Source organism: Ambystoma mexicanum, chromosome 1p (genome assembly GCF_040938575.1).
Source record: "Ambystoma mexicanum isolate Mex_15411 chromosome 1p, UKY_AmexF1_1, whole genome shotgun sequence".
Classification (NCBI taxonomy): domain Eukaryota; kingdom Metazoa; phylum Chordata; class Amphibia; order Caudata; family Ambystomatidae; genus Ambystoma; species Ambystoma mexicanum.
Window position 1 is genome coordinate 238,880,437 of NC_090921.1, and position 16,716 is coordinate 238,897,152.

Here is a 16,716-nt window from a genome sequence, read left to right on the forward strand (position 1 = left end):
CCAGTCCAAATCAGCACTCTGACCAGGGACTTCTCCACCCAGCTGGAGGAGGCCGCTGAGATAGCCAAACCAGAAGTCCTTCCAGGCTTCAGGCAGATGGTGGAAGAGAGAGTCAACCTAGCTGGTGACTCTGGAACAGAAGCAAACGTTGAAACAAGTTTTCTTGGATTTCCAAGATCTCTTCGCGGTAGACTCATATGACTGTGGTCGCACCGACATCCATACCACAACAATTCCCACGGACCCTGGAATGACTCCAGTGTTTGTGAAGCAATATCGCTTGCCTCTCGCATCCATGGAGTCCCTTACTGAAATAATTAAGAACCTTGAGTCCCGGGCAATAATCCGTCCAGTCCACAGCACTTTCAATAATCCGGTGCTGGGAATATTGAAGCCAAAGGCCAGTGGAGACTCTGCGCCGACCTTAGGGAGCTCAACAAACGGGTCCATACTTCCCGATGGCCTCTGCCCTACATTGACCAAGGGCTGGCCCAGATTCAAGGGTCGCAGGTATTCACAGCAATAGACCTGACCAATGGATACTGGACCATGCCTGTCAGTAGGGAGGACCAATACAAACTGGCTTTTACCTTTGGGGGCCAGCAGTACACATGGACCCGGACTCCCTTCGGATACCTCAACTTCGGCAATGAATTCAACATTTTCCTACATAAGGCCACGCCCGACCTGGGTGCGAGGGGTAACCTGGCTTATGTAGATGATGTCCTCATAAAAAGTTCATCTGTGGAGGAACACATAGCTGAGATCCGTTATGTTCTGACACAGTTGAGGCCCGCCGGAGCAAAACTTTCCTTTCAGGAAGCACAGTGGTGTAGAACCCGTTTTAATTTCTTGGGGCATGAGATTACTCCTCAGGGTCTCTGTCCCCAAGAAAAGAAAGTTGAAGCACTCCAGAAACTGAAAGACCCCACAACTCTGCGGGAACTAAGGAGCCTCCTTGGACTGACTAATTACAGCAGAAAGTTCATTGAAGGCTACGCAGAGATCACTAGACCCCTGATTCATCTCTTGAAGGGGGGGTCAAGTGGGAATGGAGTCCAGAACAATCCGAGGCGGTAAGACAACTCAAAAGAAGCCTCTCACAAGCGCCTTGCCTAGCTTACCCCGTCAGAAACAAGGAGTTCTTCCTGGAGACGGGGGTCTCTAATACGTGCTTGATGGCAGTATTATACCAAAAGCATGACAAGGTCAATAAAGTAATCTCCTATGCGTGCAAAACTTTATCCTCTGTGGAGGAAAAATTCAACGATTGTGAGAAGGCACTCCTGGCAACGGTGTGGGCATTGAAGAATTACCGCCCGTTTATCCAGGGGGAACACATCATAGTGGAGACTCCACACCAGCCTCTGCAATATCTCCAAAGTGACAGAATCCGGGCCGGAAATGTGAGTAATTCCCGAATTACTTCCTGGATTCGGTCAATGCAAGGCTTTCCTGTGGAGGTCAGATATGGCCAAAACAAGAATAGTCTCCTCGCGCAGGGTCTGGCTGACTTGCATGATTGTGCCAGGGAAAACTGTCTCGAGGACGAAAGTCTAAAAATCAAGGACAACATGGAGGCATACCTTAATTCCCCACACAAAGTCTTTGAAGAAGACAAGTGTGAGGGAATGCCCACTGTCTATGTGGATGGATGCTCTTACCATGTTGACAACAACGGGGAGAAAGAACTGGTGGCTGGCATAGGGAATGCATGGGTGAAGGAGTTCCCAGAACCCTCCGCTGGATCCAAAATTGGTCCCCGAAGTAGTCAGGTGGCAGAATTGATGGCTGTGCATCAGGCCATCCTCACTGCTGTCCAGCATCAACTCCACGAACTGGTCATAATCACAGATTCGGATTATGTACGGAACGGGTTCGTGGAGCACCTGGTCAACTGGAAAACCAGAGGCATGTTATGCGCTAATAACAAACCCCTGAAAAATGGGACGTTAATCCAAAATATTGATGATCTGATCACATCAAATGGGATGACCTTCTACTGGAAAAAGATCAAGGGTCATTCAAAGTAGAGGGACCAGACAAAACTGGAAAAGACTTAGCTGATCAGCTGGCCAAAACCGGGGCCATCCAAGGGGATCTAATAGAAATAGATTCCCTGTTGGGGGAAATCCAGGTCACTGCTATCACTAGGTCCCAGACAAATGCTCACAATGATCTTTCAACTGCACAATGGAGTAAGGAGACCCCTGATGCTGATTTAATTACAGCTCAGAAGGGGGATCCAATTATTGGTAAGTTTTACCAACACCTTGAGGACCCTGAGAACTTTCCCCTGACGGATACCGATTACATTGGGAAAGAGGACCTAAGAGTGTTGATGAAATGTCCAAAAATGTTCCGAATCCAAGACGGTTTGCTGGTAAGGAAATCCAAAGCTGGCCACGATCAGTGGGTGGTTCCTACCTCATTCCGAAGCCTGATGTTAAGTCACGCCCATGATGCGGACACCGCTGGTCATAGGGGGTTTCACACAACACTGGAAATCTTAAGAGAGGTTGCATACTGGCCACACATGGGGCAGGACCTCGACCAATACTTGAAGGGGTGTCTTGTGTGTGCACAATTTCAGCCATCATCCCTCACACACCGTGCACCCCTCCAAAAGAGGGGGATGACACTGCCATGGTCAGATTTGCAAATCGACTTTGTAGGCCCTGTTATTCGCTCGTCTAGAGGAAACAAGTACATGTTGACCATTACATGCTTGTTTACCAAGTGGGTTGAATGTCTCCCAGCCCCAAACTGCAAGGCAGAAACAGCAGCTGCCCTGATGATTAACCACATCTTTTCCCGTTTTGGTCTACCTCAAAGGATTGAGTCAGACAGGGGTAGCCACTTCACCAGTGAAGTAATGACAAAGATGTGGGATATACTGGGGGTTAAAAGGAAGCTACACATTGCTTACAGGCCAGCTTCTTCTGGAGCAGTGGAGAGATGAAACCGAACCATTGTGAGCATATTAAAAAACGTTTGTGGCAGATTCTGGGCCAAGTTGGGATATCTGATTACCTCTGGTCCTAATGGCCATCAAATCTACCCCTTCATCTGCAACTAAAATGTCACCATTAGAGTTCATGACGGGGCGCAAGATGGTGCTTCCCCAGCATTTGCTCTACAGGACTCAAGAGCAGACACTGATAAAAGCCTCCACAACTCATGAGTATGTGGAGAATTTAAGGAAACACCTTCAACATGCTTTTGCCTATGCTCAGCGGAATCTAGAAAGATCAGCTGATAGCATGAAAACCCACTACGACCTGAAAACCACCAGGAAGGAATATACTGTGGGGGACCGGGTCTATCTATACAATTTCCAAAGGAACCCGGCCAAACAGCAAAAATTCTTGCCTACTGGAAGGGACCGTTTGAAATTATAGACAAAATCTCCCCTGTGGCCTACAAGATCTGCATCCCCAAAGGCGGTTTGGCAGAGGGGGAAGACAAGTGGGTCCATATAAATCAGCTAAAGTGTTGCCATCCCAGGCACACTCTGCAACAACTGGAGGAGTCCTCTGCAATACCAGAGGGGGCCGCACCAGAGTAAGTCAGTTCAAACTCTAAAATATTCCATATATCAAAAATATAGTAACGTAATGCAAATGTGCCATGTTATATATTGTTTTAAAAATCAGACTGCAAAATGCATTTGGATGTATAAAATGTACATGTTCGCCACACCATTAATAGTGGTGGAAAAATGTCTAGGAATGTGTATTGCCGCTTTGCTTTATCATCCTAGGAGAGATGAAACCATGGAGACTGACCAAGGAGGATGACCTGGGACCGGGAGCAGAGACCCAAGGGGCCCAGGGTACCGCCCAATCCTCCCATCAGGACCAGCAAGGAGAACTGATTGATCGACTGGAGGGAGGAAAAGATGCTGAACTGTGCCATCCATGGAATTGGAAGAAGAGGAGGCGAACATCCCAGATCTTGCGAGTCCCATCAGCGAAAGGACAGAATGGCCATCGCAAGAGGGGGGGCTTGTGGGATGTTTTTACCCATGCATACAAGCCCTATCATAAAACTGTGCAGTACTGGCATGGAAAACATCATGATGTTCAGAACTCTCCAGAGAGTGCACAGGGAAAACATGAAGAATAGGCTGCCACCCATTTTTGCCTATGTTGTGAGCACAGGAGGGCACTGCCTAAAACCACCATTGGGCTACACACACAGTAGCCTGAAACCATTGGGAATGGCAATGCTGATTGCCAAAAAAGCAACTCAGAACTGTGGGGAATTCATTTTCTTAATCCCAAAAATGGTTGCATTACCAGTACTCACCACTATCAGAAAGCCAGCGCATTAAAAACCACCAGACTTTTGTGTAAAACTGCACAAATGAAACAAAACCAGACCAAGGAAAGACTTGCTAAGAGGTGGAAGAATGTAAAACCATATTCTGAAATGACTTGAAGGAAGTAATTATTTAATGTATAGGTACAAATTGTCAGTTTGATTTGAATGTAGAAAACTGGGAACAAAAAGTGACATTTAGCTGAAACCTGGCTTAGTGAAACTGGATTCTGCCTGACAACTACCCCCGACAGGAGAAACCTGTTCAGCCACTCTTCCCAGTCCTAGCTGCATCCTGCTGCCCCTTGCCAAAAGGAGTTGTCACCTCTCTGATTAGATTAGGGGTGGAGCACCTGGGAACTGGAAGGAACAGAACAATGCAACTCCCTTGAATCAGGCAAATGTTATATTGGGGGCGTTGTAAAGTGGCTTCCTCTTAGGGGAAACTGGGAGGGGCAGTGCCTCTGCTAGCAGCTGAGCTTGGGGGAAGTGGATAAACCAGTTATTTCACCCTGTGATGTGGGAAGCCACACCCCTTTTTGACCAGGGCATAATTTTAAAAAGATAGATAACTCATAGTGCGGACTTGTCAGAATTATATAAGTAATATCATTATTTTTGTGATTTTCCTGTGAACATTTTGAGAGGCGTTAGGACCCTGTGGTGTATTCTGGGGGATTGCTAGCGGAAAATAGGGTCTCACTCCAAATGTCTGCATGTTAAAAATCTGACACTTCATCAATTAATGTCCATACTCCTTGCGCACATGTGTGTAATTTTGGGTATTGCAAAACCAGTCAAAAAGCGCAAAATGTTGTCATTTTTGAATGCAAGCCCCCAGGAAGATCAGAGGCGGACAAGCATGGACCATAAGGAATATATAATGTGCACATGTAATTTCAACAAATTGTATATCTGGGAAAGATGTATTTGAATCAAATATAGATTTGTGGGCAAACTGACCAGGGGAGGATCCTCTGACCCATAAACAGACCTCATCATGATGACAATCCATTTCCTTCCCCCAATCATGGGAGAGGGGAGAATTGGGCCAATGACAATTAGAGGGGGGCAGGCTTAGCTAGGCCCAGGCACACACCCATTTTCAAAACACATAAAAAGAGACTGCTGGGACAGGTAGAGACATTCAATTCCATTTGCTGACCGACGACTTCACATCCAGAGATCCAGACTTCAAATCCATCAATCTCCAAAGACCAGAACTTTACTTCAGAACCTAAAGTAAGGGCCTAAACCCACAAACTGAGAACTCTTCTCAGCAGGCCTCAGCAACCTTAAAATCATTTGCAAACTATTCCACAGCCGGGCGAGCTGTTTGAATTCTTTTGCCAAGAACAATTGCCAGAGACCAGACCAGAGATCCAGAGTGACCCAGACCGCTGTGAGCAGAACCAGAGAGCTGACCCAGATCACTGTGAAGTGCCGAGACCAGAACCGGAGTCCAGTCCAAATCCTGACCAGATCCGTGGCGAGGCCTATTTCAAATTTATATTGTGAGTACCTAGCAGAACTGTGCAGAACCAATCTCTTAGTTAAAATAATCTAATCCAAACTATTTTAACCTAAGTAGAACAGCCTCCTAGAAATCGTGTCATCTGTCATTTGTAAAGCTGCACAACTGTCACCTGTCAATTCTGAAGCTGCAAGCTGTCACCTGTCATTTTGAGTTTACTGTAAATCCGAAAAACTACCTTTATTTAATCGTCCGTGTCTCTGGAACCGTTTGGGCTAGGAACGAAATTTAAAGAATCTAAGCTTTCCAACGAACCTAAAACCGACTTGCTACTCCTTATACTTTTGCCGTAATCGCGATTCACGCACTCGCTAATTTTGCCGCGATTTGCGATTTGGCCTGATTTCTTTACCTGTAAAAAGATAGCAGCTTATTGCTTTCCTTGCTAAAAATTCGTTTGCCTCTTAATAACCATCCCTGAATCATTGCTAAAGTGAGCCTGAGCTCATCCCAAGTATCTCTCACTCACCATGAACCCCCTAAAGGGAATTAAAAGCATTTTCAGCATTTTCAGCATATTTCTCACTTCACTGCCACCACATTCAAAGCACTTGGGCCTGTGTTTTTAAAACTCATACCTGTTTTCTCTAAGCTTGCTGGGGTGGGAATTGAATTTCGTATTGTATTTGATTGCATACCTGAGAACTGTGTGTGTTACTTCCATCTCCTTGCATTGCATATAAGGGGGGGGGGGTGAATTGCCACCAGGGGAAAAGTGAACATATGTGAACATATGATATCTTGTGAAACCCTATCAGTTAGTTTCTGTACTGCATTTTCATTCAACATTGCATCCATTTGAAACCATAAAAGTATTTTCGCTGCCTTATCCATCCTACACCAACTCCTCATTGATTATAAAGAAGTGTGCTAGTGTCAGTTTAACCATTGTTGATTAACATTATATTTATAAGGGCGATATTGATTATTAATTTATTATAAAAGCGTGGTATCTATATTTTGTTTTATTTCTCAAATAAACCTTTTAAACTTGCAAAACAGAACTATTTCTTGGCTCAGGGGGGTCAGGGGGATTCTAAGAGAGGGGTGTTATATAGGGGTTGTCATCCAGAACTCATGAACTGGACATAAAGATATATCAATAAGGGTTTCCATTCAGTATCTCAGACTAGGCATTGACTTAGCTGTAGTGTTGATTGAATATCGCTTACATTACCTCCAACCTTCTTCGATTGAGCCAGATCTCGAAGAACAGATTTGTAGGGAGATCTTTATCATCAGCAGGGGCCTCCCTCTGGAATAGCCTCCCTGCCACACTCCGTATGGAGCCTCATATCCTTCAGTTCCAGGAACTCATCAGGACTTTCCTCGGGAGGATAGCTCTGGGCCAACGTGCTCGCCTTGGAAGCTTTGAAACCTCAACGTGTTACAAATATCATATCATATCTTGTACTCTTACTTCTCTCTCCCTCTCTCCATACCTTTTTCCTTACAGATCAATGACTGGCCGGCTGATGTACCTTACGGGTCTCACAGGCCTATGGCACCCCCGGCAGTGTTTTGTACGCTTGCCTTCCGGGACATGCACTAGCCTGATCATCACTGCACCTGGTAAATGACCGTAGAGAGTTGCATCTCTCTGCACTTACCCCCACCTCCACTAACTGGATGCACTTGGACCACCCCCGAACTTGTTCCCACCCTCCACCTACCACTCCTCTGTAATCGTTCTGATTGCACCATGTCTGCACATCATCTGTGTGTTCCACCCTGTCCTCGCTCGCTGCATGTTGGCACATTCATGCACTTGATTAAACCTGTAGATTCATCGTCAACCCAATTCCCTGTTACCTCCACTGTTAATTGTATGATATGCACTGACTCTGCTGGTACTGACTATTATGGTTTCAGTGATTCTAGAGCTCTGAACGAGTGTTCTTTTTCCCCTTGTTCCATCCATCCTTGAGCGCTTTGAGTCACTTGCCTTGTGCATCGGGCCTTTTGGAATATACTTTTGCATAACATGACATGACATAACACAGTCTAATGATCCTTTTACATGACATTGGTATGGTTTGGGTGACAAAGAGGTGATTGAATTAAATGGTTGGCATGGTGTTAGTGGTGTTGTGTTTCTTTTAGAAAAACAAAGAGAAAAGTATTTTTAGTTCTAAGGGATGCACACAGATATGCACTTCCAAGGGCACATTTTCAGGGTGGTTTTGTGGGCACAGTGGATTGGCCCATTGTCATCATTGAATGGCATCTGGGATATAGCGGCCTTGTGTGCACTCCACAGGGGGGGTAGGTGAAATACGGTGCCACAAGCTGGGTACGTGCAGCCTCTCCACATGCCCTTTGCCCAGCCATATGCAGGTGGTGGGCCTGTGGGTGTGGATAGGGTGCCACTACCATGTCCACTGGAACACCACGCCGTGTTGCAACATTGTGCAGGACACATGCTGCCACCAATGATCCTGCAGACTACTGGTGGTGCATATAGCAACACACCACCAGAGTGGTCAAGGGAATGGAAACGTGACTGGAGCATTCCGAATGTGCGCTCCACTATGGCGCAAGTTGCAATATGGGCAGTGTTGTATCATACCTGGGCAGGTGTATTGGGGTTGCAGATTAGTGTCATCATGTATGTGCTCAGAGGGTAGGCACTGTCCACTGTAGAGGTGAGAATGTTTGTCATTTCTTGGCAGTGTATATTTGTAGGTGTGCAACATGCATGTATGTGCATGACCATTCATACTCACCTTGGGAGGATAGCTCAGAGGCAACATGCTCGCCTTGGAAGCAAGATGACACGGAGCAACACAGGTTCGATCCCCAGGTCTGTGCTTAGAAACCTCTGGGTGTTAAGCGCGTTATAAATAACCTATCATACAAAATAACGTATCATACCAATGAGCCATACCAAACACCCAGCTTCCAGGGCATGGTTTAGGGGGGACATCCTGAGGATGTAACGATCATGGGTGCTGCCAGGATAGTTGGCATATTGGCATAGACGGAAGAAATGATGCCCTTGGCATCACACACAATTTGAACATTGATGGAGTGCCCGTGTTTTCGGTCGTGGTATATATGCTCTCTTGCTCGAGGTGGACATAGAGCAACATGGGTGCAATTAATGGCAGCAAGCACTTTTGGCAAGTGTGCAACCCCAAAAGAATCCCTTTCTGCATTTGTTCTGGGCATATATATGCCGGCGGATAGAAGGACTGGCAGTTATTGTTGCCAACACCTGATGTCGGCAGCGTATCTGTGAAAGGGGCCCCTAGGGGACCCTGACGTCTATGGAAACAAGGCGGGTCACCACACACGATAGAGACGCCAGACACAAGGTTGTATTCCCAAAACTAGGGTTTTATTGCAAAGCAAAAGTCTTAGTTGGCCAACTCGGTCTCACGCCCAGCGACATGTCTCTCTAGGCCTCGAGGGACGCAAGAGAGTGAATTACGTACATCAGTTACATATATACAAAATGCATATCAAACAATCAGCTATGACATGTTTAACACCCACCCCTTTATTGGGTTTCTTTGAACCTGGTGTGATGATGGACATCTCCGACCACTATGACACCTTCAAACATCTATTCTAGTAACAATTTGCAATTTGTGAGTGCGAAGGCATCTTTTGGTTATTGAATAGAACACGACGCTTCTGTTCTTGGAAGCGAACTACATACGGGGGGAGTTGCATTCCGGACCTTGCTATCTATCAGGTGCTATTCTGGAGTCCTGGGAGCCAACATGCTCTAGCGGGCTCAGCAAAGGGGGGCCGTTAGAACAGCATAATTCAAGCCTTTAGTGGTATTATTCTAACATATTCTACCATATAACGAGACTGGCTGGCAGCTGTGAAATGATTAAATGCCCTGCAGCTCTGCTTCAAGGCTACATTCGGGAGGGAGCCGGGCATTCTTCCTGGCGCTGCCTACGTTTGTGTTTCAGAGAACTCTTGTTATCCTCATGGCCCTGCAGCCTTGCCCTTTTCACATACAGACAACAATGTTCCACAGTCGAGCAGTGTAAGCGGAAAATATACTGCGAAGCAATAGGAACAGAAAGCAATGAGCAATGGTTAGAAAACAAAATGGCGATTCTTGCTAAATCAAAATGGCTGTTCATTGGCAAACTCGAAAACCTATATTCTGTCGTATTGTGCATGAGACGGTTGGTCCACGGCCACCAAAATGCGTTTGCGGTCTCAAAGTAGGGGTATCCGTATTTCTAGACTGACAAACCCTCCTTTGGCCGTATGCCAAACGTCTCATCTATTTATTGAAACCTCCTCTAGTGATGATGAATCTGAAGAACTTATGTCTGACTCTTGCATGCTATCGTGACATCATTGTCTTCATCAATATCTATTGCCATCAACTCTTTCACTGCTCTCATCTCATTTGGGTCTTGGCTAGTTCGATCATGAGGTTGTTTTTTGTTTGTTATCATATGCATGCATCCTTCCGTACATCCCTCAGTTACCTCTGCGCAAACTATGGGTAAACAATGTATACAACAACAGCACGTTAGGAATATTCCGAACACCACTACTAACATTGAGATCAACTTCCACCACCAAGATCGTAGTATTCCCCAAAACCAAGATCCTATTCTCCAGCTCCCTTCTCCCGTGGGGAGTTCAGAGCTTAGAACGTGCATTTTCTTTATTGCTTCAAAGATCATGGGGGAATAGTCATCGACATAAACGCAACATGCTGATCCCACTATTTTGCAAATTCCCCCACGATCAACCAGGATTACATCGAGAGCCATTCTATTTTGCAGCGTCATTAACCTTATTCCTCTTTCTTCCAACGTCATGTTAAATAATATATCTGTTGTTGTGTTTATTTTATTCTTTAGGATTCTGGACAGTTGCCTTATATTATAGGAGTTCACTATCTGTCCTAAGAATGGAATGAATGATTTTGCTACATCAGTTGCTATTAAAACACCTTTGTCAGTCCTTTTGACTCTAGTTCTGGATAACCTGGCCATGGCTGCTGTTTCTAAGAGGAATACCTCCCCAGTTTCTGGGCAACCAAGGGTATGCTTTCTCTCCACATATAAAATAAACTGGATCACCTACGTATACTGGTTCTATTCCCCATTTTAGTACCACTGTATTCATACAACCAGTATATGTTCCGACCGAAAAAGAGCCTTTCTTTTTTAGACAAAAAGGGACAGTTCTTGGGCTATAATTCACCGTGCAAGATGGGGGAGTTGCATCTTTGTCCCCTTCTGTTCTTACACGAAACGTCATTACAGATGTTTTTTCTGGCGGGGACAATCTATCTTGTTTATTTTGTCGTGTTATCTTCCGTATACTTTTCCTCGTGGGCTCTGGGGCTATTACTTGTGCTTCATGGAAAATGGAACAACCCGCAGGCTTCATTATTATCTCCTAAAACTCATTCATGTTGGTTCTGTCTAATTGTCCCGTATTACTCTCATTCCATTTCCCCTAGAACATTGCACCTAAAGATGCACGTCATGCATAACTTAATGGTAATGGCTGCACATACCACCCTATTCCTTTTCCGGCATGCTGTGGTAAATGGGCACATACCCAGCAGTTTGTTTTCTTCAGGATTGCATGTCTCATGTTCATTATCAGCAGTAAGGTGTTATTTCCAAAACCTTCCCTGTGTTTTTCTTCCATTGGGGGTAGGGTATAAGTGATCACCTGAACCGGGCTTTCAGTAGTGGATATATTAATTATTGGTAAAAACATTTCTAGTGGGTGTATTGTTTCTACCCACCATAATATTAGGGCGGTCGATATTGGTGCTACCACGCTCATAAAGCACATTATTATTGTTAGTGCCAGCATAAAATTTGTTTTACCATGCATTTTTCTTAAACTTATAGTCTTTATAACTGACTCATTCTCAGCGGTGGTGGTGCAGGAGGAGGCTGGAACCGGTCCCGGCATGTTTCTCGTCGTCCTTCTTCTTCCTTATCACAGTCCGTTGTGGATATCTCTCTTCGTCGCGCTTGCTCTGATGTCTATAAATTCAATGGAATTCTCACAGTTCAGTTCTGCCTTTCCTTTTTAGCCTGGATTCGATTATTCGTTGTTAGGCGAGATCACTTGTCCCTTCTTATACTGCTCAGAGGACCTTTGATCAGTTATCGCCTCAGTATCATGTGCGCCCAGCTTGTCCACTCTGGTTCCGGACACATGTACTGTTAATCAATTATCTCACTTGCCATAGTGCCATGTGCGCCCAGCTTGTCCGCTCTGGTTCCGGACACATGTTCTTTTTATGATCGCACCGAGGTGCCGCGAGTCTTGAATTGTCCGATTTGCACAATTCTCACGCTCCTCTACACCCCTGGTTCCTTCTCCGTCCATGAGCTGAACCAGAGGTTGACATAAACACCAAAAAAAAAGAATGCGGATCACTTTGTCTTCCGAGGCCGCAGCTTGTATTGCCTTGCTCCTGGTATCGTATGATCCGTGAACAGTGCCGGTGCACTTCCAGATTCAGGCTTGAAGTCAGCCTGTGGCGCTACTGCAGGTGCTGGTATGTGCTGCGCCATTGATGCAGATCCGTTTTTTGGCATGCTGGCAAGTGCTGGTGGGCGCCAAAGGGGTACACGATTTGGTTTTGCTGGTATCTGCAAGGCAGATTTCACGTCGGTCAGCAGTGATGTCGATTCTGCTGGGCAACATTGGGGCACTCTTTGCCCTTCCCCTTTTTGGCAATCGTCTCAGGCTTTGTTTCGAGTTTCAATTCTCGTTTTGGCAGATTCGGTGGCTGCTCACTGGCAACAGTTCCTTTCGTTTCTGGGACCGCTGTCTCTTTCCGATCATCAGTGTCAGGCAAGACTTTCAGTGCAGTTGGAATCTTTTTGGCATGGGTGGCATGGATCCATGACTTCCTTCCATCCACCCGTATTGCCGTCTGCGTCACCAAAAGTACTTGATGGGGCCCGCGCCACCTGGGTGCTAATGATGACTTTCTTTCAAAGTTTTTTAGCAGCACCCAGTCTCCTGGCTCCAGCGCGTGCCCCGGATCGGTGTACCTTACTGGTAATGCCTCCTGCACCTGCTGATGAATCAAACGCAATTTCTGCATTAAAAGGCCACAATAAGTACTAAGCACAGGATGTTCTATCTCACTAAGTCGTTTTGGCTGAGGTGCGCACCACACATTTGCCGGCCTCCCCATTACGATTTCGTACGGGGAGAGCCCAGTTTTAGCCTGTACAGACGTACGCATGCATAATAGTGCTATTGGAAATGCATCCACCCAACTCAACATGCTTCCCGCACAAATCTTGCTAATCTTTGATTTAAGAATCCCGTTGTGCCTCTCCACAAGACCGGCAGAACTCGGATGCCTTGAACTATGGAATCTCTTATCAATCCGGAGACCAGCACATATCTGTAATACCACTGCACCCACAAAATGCAGACCATTACCAGACCAAAGGGCCCGGGGCAAGCCAAATCTGGAAAAATACTCCTTCAACATTACTTTTGCCATACTCATTACTGTGCAATCTTTCAAAGGATATGCCTCTACCCACTTACTGAATGCACAGATTACCACCAAGACGTATTTTAAGTTTTGGCACCTCTCCATCTCTATGAAATCAAAATGAACTACCTCAAACGGCATGGAGGGCGGGCCAAAACTGCCTGTTGGAGTCACTGTTCCCTTTCCTACATTGTGTTGTAAACACGTAATACAGTTCTGCACCAACCTCTCTGCATTCTTATTTATGTTTACATTCTGCCATACTGTACAAAGGTGCTGTATCATTTTCTTGGCACAGATGTGCGTAGGGCTCAGGGCCATTGTGACCATTGCAGTCACATACGAATTTGGCAACATCCAGTTTCTAGTTCTCATGTCCACCCAACAACCCTCCAAATCCAAATCAGCAGATTCCTCTGCCCATCCCTGTATTTCATCTGCCGTATCCTCGGCCTGCATTTCTTTGACAGTCGCAACTCCATCTTCTATCATACAGGGTACTTCCTCTGTCTGAACCGTCATCATCTTGGTATTCAAATCAGTGGCAGTTTGTTTTGCAATTCTGTCTGCAAACGCGTTTCCCTCTCCTATTTTGCATGTTACTTTTTATGTGCCTCGCATTTCACTATTGCTAGGCGCTTTGGAAACGTGAGTGCAGACAGCAATCGTACAATCAAAGGGCCATGTTGAATTCTGGCACCATGTGATGTCAGAAACCCTCTCTCAGCCCAGAGTCGACCAAAGTTATGAACCACTCCAAAAGCATACTGACTATCAGTATAAATATTCACATTCAAATTTTCAGAAATCTTGCAGGCTCTGGTTAATGCCATTATTTCCGCAGCTTGTGCTGAATTATAGGGGATTATTTTACTTTCTACAACACTCTCTAGGGTAGTGATAGCGTATGCGGCAGTTGTCGTGCCATCTGGTAATTTAAAACATGAGCCGTCACAAAATAACTCTCCATCCGGCTTTTTCTGTGGAATATCACTTAAATCAACTCTTCCCTTGGTTTCGTCCTCAGTGACCATTAAGCAATCGTGGGGGGCTGATTCATTCTTCCCAATTTCTTTTATGGTTAGTGGCATTAATTCTGCAGGATTCAAAGCGCTACACCTCATAATTTGAATATGGGGCGCGAACAAGATAATCTCATATCTTGTCAATCTAGCAGAGGTGAGGTGTTGCGTCTGTTTCCTATTTAATAGAACGTCTATGGCATGTGGCACCATCAGAATTAAAGTGTGCCCCAATACCATCCCTTCCGTTTGTTTCACTGACGCAGCAGCCGCCGCGACAGATCGCAAACATCGTGGTAGTGCGCGCGCTACAGGGTCCAGCGCAGAAGAAAAATAGCTGCACGGCCTATTTCTTCCACCTTGTTCCTTTGTCAAAACCGTCAATGCACATGCTTCACCTTCACACACAAATAGTCTAAACATTTTCTCATAGTTCGGCGTACCTAAAACTGGAGCCAAGCATAATGCAGTTTTCAATCCATAAAATGCTCTCTGACATTCCTCATCCCACTGCAAAGGCATAACCACATCTTTTCTAGTTAAATTCACTAATGGTTTCACAATTAACGCAAAATTACCAATCCATTGTCGGCAATATGAAGCCATGCCTATTATGGCGCTGACTCCTTTTTGTGTCTTTGGAATAGTCATACAAGAAATACTTTCTATGCGTTCTGGCGTTAGTCTTCTCCCTCCTTTCGAAAGTAGGTAGCCCAAATAAGCCACCTCCTTTCGATTATACTGAAATTTCTTCAAACTAGCTTTATGGCCATGTGCCGCTAGGTGTGACAGTAGTAATACAGTGCTTTCTTTACAAATCTCCTCTGTGGCTGCAGCTAGCAATAAATCGTCTATGTATTGCAAAAGTACACAACCCACAGGTAATTCCAGCATGTCTAGCTGTTCTTTTAATGCTCTACTGTAAATACTTGGACTTTCCGTATAACCTTGCGGAATCCGCGTAAATGTAAATGGTCGTCCTCCTAATATGAACGCGAACAAACATCTACTGTCCTTGTCCACTGGAATACTAAAGAATGCATTTTTCAAATCTATTACACTAAAATATTCTGCTGAAACAGGGATCATTGTCAATATTGTAGTGACGTCTGGCACTAAAGGAAACTGCGGATCTACTACCTTATTCAATGCGCGTAGATCAATTATGAAACGGTATGGTACCTCATTACCTCCTTTTTTATAAACCGGAAGAATCGGGCTGTTGCCTGTTATTTCCTCTATTACCCCTAATTTCACCAATTCGGTAACAATACTCTTCAATCCTTTCTCACTTTCAACAGAAATTTTGTATTGGGGTATTCGCGGTATGGTAACACCTTCTTTTAAAATAATCTTTACTGGTTTTATCTTTAAACATCCCACAACGTTGTCATGCATTGCCCATATACAGGTTGGTACTTTACTTAGTTCCCCTGGTAACGCTTCGGACATGAATTCTGACACAGGGGCATTGTGTGGCCATATCATTAGAAACACTCCGTCTGCCGTGCAATGTATAACAGAACCTAGTTTTTTCAACAAATTTAATCCCAACAAATTTTCTCCACAATTTTCTGTTAGAAGGAAAGGACAATGTTCAGTAAATCGTCCTCTGGTAACTGGGACTGGTGTGGACACTGGGTTTATGACTGGTGTACCTGCGAACCCTACGGAAATATTCTTTTGCCCTGACAGTGGTATATTCGGAACCAAGTGATGGTCTATTGAACACTTTTGTGCTCCTGTATCTACAAGAAACCGGTGCTCCTCATTCCCAACTCTTATTTCTACCTAGGGTCCTCTCTGATTCACGGGAATAGACACTGGTTCCGACCCCTGTCCTGGGCTGTCCTATTGGGTAAATAACACATTGTTCGATGTGTAATCATTAATATTACTGCAATACGTGTTTGGCTGTGTATCGAAAACATTTCCACTCTTCCCTCTATTTCCCCCACTCTGATTTCCATACTGTTGTTTTTGCTGTCCCCGATTCCGGTTTGGGGCACTTTGGTTTTGGCCTTGGTTTTGATTACATCCGTTATTATGATGCTGCTGCATACTATTCCTATTTGGTCCATTTGCTCCTGGGTGACTCTATGCTGTCTCCTCTGACCAGACCTATTTCTATTCTGTAGATGCGGGCATTGCGCTCGCCAATGTCCTTCCACTTTACAATATGCACACTGATTCGGCCCCACTGTTCCCCCATGCATATTCGAACTACTCCTTCCTTGTGCGTTCCCTCGCCCTATATTATGTCCTACTACTTGCTGCATTAATACTCGTGTCTTTAGATTTACCCTATCCCTCTCTTCTTTTTCTTTTCCTGCAGTCACTCTGCGCTCATAATATTGGGCCAT